The sequence below is a fragment of the Aulostomus chinensis genome, chromosome 1 (assembly GCF_037954235.1).
Source record: "Aulostomus chinensis isolate RoL2024-O1b breed Wild chromosome 1, RoL_Achi_v1.0, whole genome shotgun sequence".
In the NCBI taxonomy this organism is placed as follows: domain Eukaryota; kingdom Metazoa; phylum Chordata; class Actinopteri; order Syngnathiformes; family Aulostomidae; genus Aulostomus; species Aulostomus chinensis.
In genome coordinates, this window is record NC_141320.1 from 25262164 (window position 1) to 25267266 (window position 5103).

General features: G+C 49.7%; 1 long non-coding RNA gene across 1 annotated transcript; it reads right to left on the reverse strand.

The window, feature by feature from the left end:
* Positions 1–305: 305 nt before the first annotated feature.
* On the reverse strand, positions 306–2602 carry LOC147270894 (uncharacterized). The gene is made up of 3 exons (XR_015115729.1): positions 2490–2602; positions 1740–2186; positions 306–1650 (listed from the first exon to the last, which is right to left on the reverse strand). It is a non-coding gene; the product is annotated as an uncharacterized LOC147270894 (long non-coding RNA).
* Positions 2603–5103: the final 2501 nt, after the last annotated feature.

Sequence of the window (5103 nt, forward strand, 5' to 3'; positions counted from 1 at the left end):
GGCCAGGAACTTTGTGTGGAAGGCTGAGCTAGAAGACACAAAAACATTCCTGAAGGTCCTTGAGGCCCGGTGGAAGAGGGAGGAGCAGGACAAGAAAGAGACGGAGCAGGTCCTGAAGGAGGCTCGCCAGGAAGTGAGCAACTCTGATGCTCTGCAATGGGATGAGGACAAAGACCAGGACAAAGAAGAAATGGTCCTGGAGGCCCAGGAGGACCTGGAGACGGAGAAACAGGATAAAGAGGAGGGCAATAAAGAGGCAGAGGAGGTCCAGGAGGCCAAGCTGACAGCCAAGGAGGAAGGACATGAGGAGAATGGGACAATGTCATGGACACAGAAAAACTGACATGTAGGGAAAATAATACAGAGGCAGAGGAGGTCCAGGAGGCTCACATGCCATTTGAGGAGGAAGGGCATCAGGAGGAGGAGAAGACTGTCAGGGAGACAGAGCAGGAAAACCAAACGCGTGGAGGAGGGACATCAGAAGAAGAAGGTGAAGCCTGGACGTCTAAGAAGGTGGATTTCATCTCTTTTTACTCCCCACAAGAGAGCAGAGCGTCATGAGGCAGAGCAGGTCCTGAAGGAGGCTGGACAGGAAGTGAGCCTCTCTGATGCTCAGCAATGGGATGAGGACAAAGACCAGGACATAGAAGAAAGGGTCCTTGAGGGGATGGTCCTGGACAAAGAGCTGGCGAAGGAAGAGCCCAAAGAGGTGGTGGGGCTGGTGAGGGAGGAGCTTCAGGAGACAGTGAGAAAGACCAGGAACACCAAACAAGGAGGGACATCGGCAGAAGGAAGTGAAGCATGGACCTTTAGTGGAGTGCTTCTTATGTCTCTTTTGTCTGTCACCATAAAATCTGAAAATTAAACTCATTTTTCCAATAATTGTATCACTGATCACTCTTAATTGCATGTGATGGGTGGTGTTTTATTTTTTTTTTATTTTTTGGTACTGAAAACATCTCCTGCCTCTGGCCTGTTCTGCCGTCCTTGTGTTCAAAAGGCCGTCTTCATGTGTCTCCACCAACACTCAGGCTGAATCCATGATCTCAGCATCAGAATCAAAGGAAGGTCAATGGCTCTGTTGTGTCACAATAATAGAAACATACTAAATGCAGCCAACTGGAAAGCTCTGGGCCCCAAACTGGGTTTCATGGCTCCTGTGAGTGAGGGTGTGGCTGGTTAGGTGGTGTAGTTTTGTCCTACTGGACACTGGCATTGCCATCTTGACTTGTGGTTCTACTGTGCACAGCTGGATGTTCCCACATCCTCATAAAACAAGGGAACAGAGGCTGACAGGTAAGGACAAGGACACATCTGCTGCTTTGACATCTACAGATTCCACACCAAACACTCAAGAGTTGGCAGGTGGAGCTGCCAACACAGAGGAAACAAGCCTGGTGTCTCAGTCCAAGCCCAGATCAGGTCAGGAGACACAACAGCCCAGGAAGAACTCCCATTTCAGGGGTTTCCAAATAAAGACCTGGGATTTAAGAGTCCAGTCCTGCTGCAGTACTGAGAGAATGATTGTCTTCTGATTGAAGCCATACTTCACCACCAAAGTGGACTTTTCCTTACAAGCACTCACAAACAGGTGTGCTGAGGTCACAAAGACATGTTGTCACTTTTGATCAACTTCATTGTGAGGTCCCACTGAAGGAAGAGCCAGACACGTTTTTAGCTTGAGGCGAATGGAGAACGATGCCTTACAACATTAAACTTTCAAAATAAAAAAGATTTACAAACTCTCCAGGTCCTCCATCGTCTAGAATAAATATCTTCTTTATCCAGTTGGATGCTCGGGAAAAAAAACAACACTTGAAAGAGCAAATACATGTTTGGGGGAATTCTAGCTTTAACCATGACAGTGAGGACATTAAACTCATTGTTGTACTGGTTACCGTCATGGTGGGAGGGCTGGTTCTTGGTCTGCTTGAGCCAACTCTGATCCTGGACTACTATTCCTGAGTCATCACCCCTCACCTGCATTGTCCGCTGACAGCGTCACACCTGACGTCTGGGGAAGGGATTCCAGGACGGGAGCAGTTGCAGGCCTCACAGCCAACCACTGGGTGGCAGCCAAACGTCTGGGGCTCACTGGGTGCCCTCAGGACGGAGGGTCCTGGGAGGACAGATCCAGTTGCCGGTCAGCGGTTCACATAACCTGGTACCACAGTTCCAGGCTGAAGCTGGAGAGAGAGAGACAGACAGGAATGAAATGATCTGGTGAAAGACAAACACTGGCTCAGCCCAACATTGATGTTTCTTCCTGGGATTGTTGTGCTGTTGACCAGCAGTCACATGACACACAGTTTAGTTTGCTCACTGAATTGGCTTCAGAGAACCCCGCCTTTTTAAAGACTATTTTGGTGGATGTCCTTTGATGTTCAGCTCCAAGCTGTCCTCTGATGGTTGGACAGGTTGGTTTGGTCTGTCCTCTCACTCATCATTAAAGCCCTTATTACTCATCCTTCATCCAATCTGACACTCACGTCTGCAGAGGGGAATCCCCAGCAACCCGCGGCCCACATGGAGCAGTCTCGGCCAATCACGTGGGGCCTGCCGACCACCAAATGGCTCGCAGGTGTCACTCTCAGCTCCAACCTCATGGCAGGCACAAGGCAGGGCGCCGTTGGTGAGGACAGCCCAAAGAGACACAGCTGAGCTGAGACAGAATGGAGATGAAGGACAGGAGGGACGACAGAGAAAAAGGAAACGTTAGCGAGACATTTTAGGAAAATTAGTTTAGTGGGGAAAAGGTTATTAGCCAAACTTGCTAAATGGAAGGACAACAAAAAACAAAGATCTTCAAAAGAAAATTAGCACAAAATGAAACCCTGCAAGAGAAAGTAAATCAAGAACTAAATATTCTTGAGGCTCAGGTCTTTAGTTCCAATGCTTGTAAATGACATCTGAATGCATTCACAACCCAAATCTGAGCAGACAGAAGCGTCCCAGTCAGGCCCAGTTTAGTTCCTCTAGAACATTCAGGGATACAGAACAGGGACCAACTCAGGCTGAGAGACACCGACTTGACATGAAAGCTGTTGAGGCCACAGTTGCTGATGAAGTGGTCAGATTTCTCCAGTGGTTCTTGGTTCAGGGAGCTGGAGCTGGAGCTGCTCTCAGGCACCACCAGGACGTAATCCTGGAGAGACAGAAGGAAGAAGTCCAGGCCTGACAGAGGAGAAGGAGGCACAGAGTAGAAACAGCAGATACGTGTCAGGAAAGGGAGAGGGTATCAGTCCAGCAGAGGAGCAGGAAACCTACCACCACAGGGCTCTGCCTGCAGGAACCTGCAGGTGAGGACGACCTGGTGGTCCGGCACATCCAGAATGATCTGGTTTTCGGACACCGGCACGTTTCGGCAGCCGTAAGCGTGGGGACAGAAGGAGGCGTTGGCGTGGCCTGAAAGACAAAAACAACCATCTTCATTTTAATGTTTCTCAAACAGCCGGAGCAGGAAAGCCAAGATGAATCAAAGATCCTCCACCCTGCCAGATCCGACCCTGGTAATGTAGACCTGCACAGGGTGGGTGGGGTGGAGCGGCTGGTGGTGGTGGAGGATGAAGACGTATCTGCCCAAAGCCTGGACACGGTGGAGTCCACCGCAGCGTTCTGAGTAGAAGGATGAGAGCGATGTTCAATGCTACATGTTTTCTTTGCTGAACCGCCGATGTTTCCAATCACGAATCTCAGTCATGAGATTTGAACATCATGGAGGAGTTCAAAAGTGTCAAACTGGGCCGGTCTCCATTTTATGAGTCCGGAGACCGAAGATAAAACTACAAGTCACTGGTTCAGATTTGACTCGTCTGAATCCAAACACAGCAGCGTTCTTCCACCAGGCCAGAGGAGTTGATCATGATAACAAGATATCTTCATGCTACTACAACACACAAACTCATCACAAGAAAAGACTTCATGGTGGAACAACAAATCTCCTCCCAATGGGAAAAACATTGAGTTGAACAATCAACTTTTCCATGATGACATGGAGAGCTTGGCAGCAGCAGCAGGCTTCCATTGGGGGCTGATATGCCAGCTCCACTTAGCCTTCTTTGGAATGGTTTCACCTGGAGTGATGCTGTTATTGAGACCTTTTATCCGGAACAACACCACCTGCATGGAGACTGAGGACTTCAACAGATGCAGATGTTGACCCAGAATAAATCTAAATATTCCAGATGTGTTAAATCAATCCAGCAGCAGTGGTGGGAGCGTCGTAAACTCACTCCCTCAGCAGCCGTCAGCCTCCGTACCTGCACGGAGTCCAGCCTGATGTGGTCTCTGTTGTCTGCTCCCAGAGGTGGTCTGTCACCTCTGAACCAGGGGGCTCATCTCTCTGGTGGGAGGGCAGTGGAGGAGCTGCAGCGGGGGAGGCCAGGATGGGCTCCTGTAGGAGGAGCTCTGGCCCTCCTTCAGCACCAGCCAGTTGGAGGGAGTTTGGAAACGTGAGGGGACACAGGAGGAGCTACAGGGGGAGGGAAGGTGGATCAGAACCGTTCTAACAAGAGCGCTGAGGGGACACAGGAGGAGCTACAGGGGGAGGGAAGGTGGATCAGAACCCTTCTAACAAGAGCGCTGAGGGGACACAGGAGGAGCTACAGGGGGAGGGAAGGTGGATCAGAACCCTTCTAACAAGAGCGCTGAGGGGACACAGGAGGAGCTACAGGGGGAGGGAAGGTGGATCAGAACCGTTCTAACAAGAGCGCTGAGGGAACACAGGAGGAGCTACGGGGGGGGGGGGGGGGTGGATCAGAACCATTCTAACAAGAGTGCTGTCCCATTAATGTTCCTCACCAGAATCCACCTGTCAGGGGGGAACCGTCCATGGGTGCTGATGCAGCGGACTGAAGGTTCAACGTAGTCCATGCTGATCTGGTCTTTAGGCACCATGTAGACTTTGTGCTAAAAACACCAGCAAAAAAAAAAACAAACACAAAATGGGGAGAATTTTAACAAAATTATGCAAATGAGCTGAAGATCAAAATACAAAAAGTAAATCAAGGTTTTTTTCAAATAATTGCCAGCTATTTAGCTCAGAGAAGGACAAATGTCAATCAAGATGTCAGAATGGAACGATCCCACTGGCTTCTGGTCAAG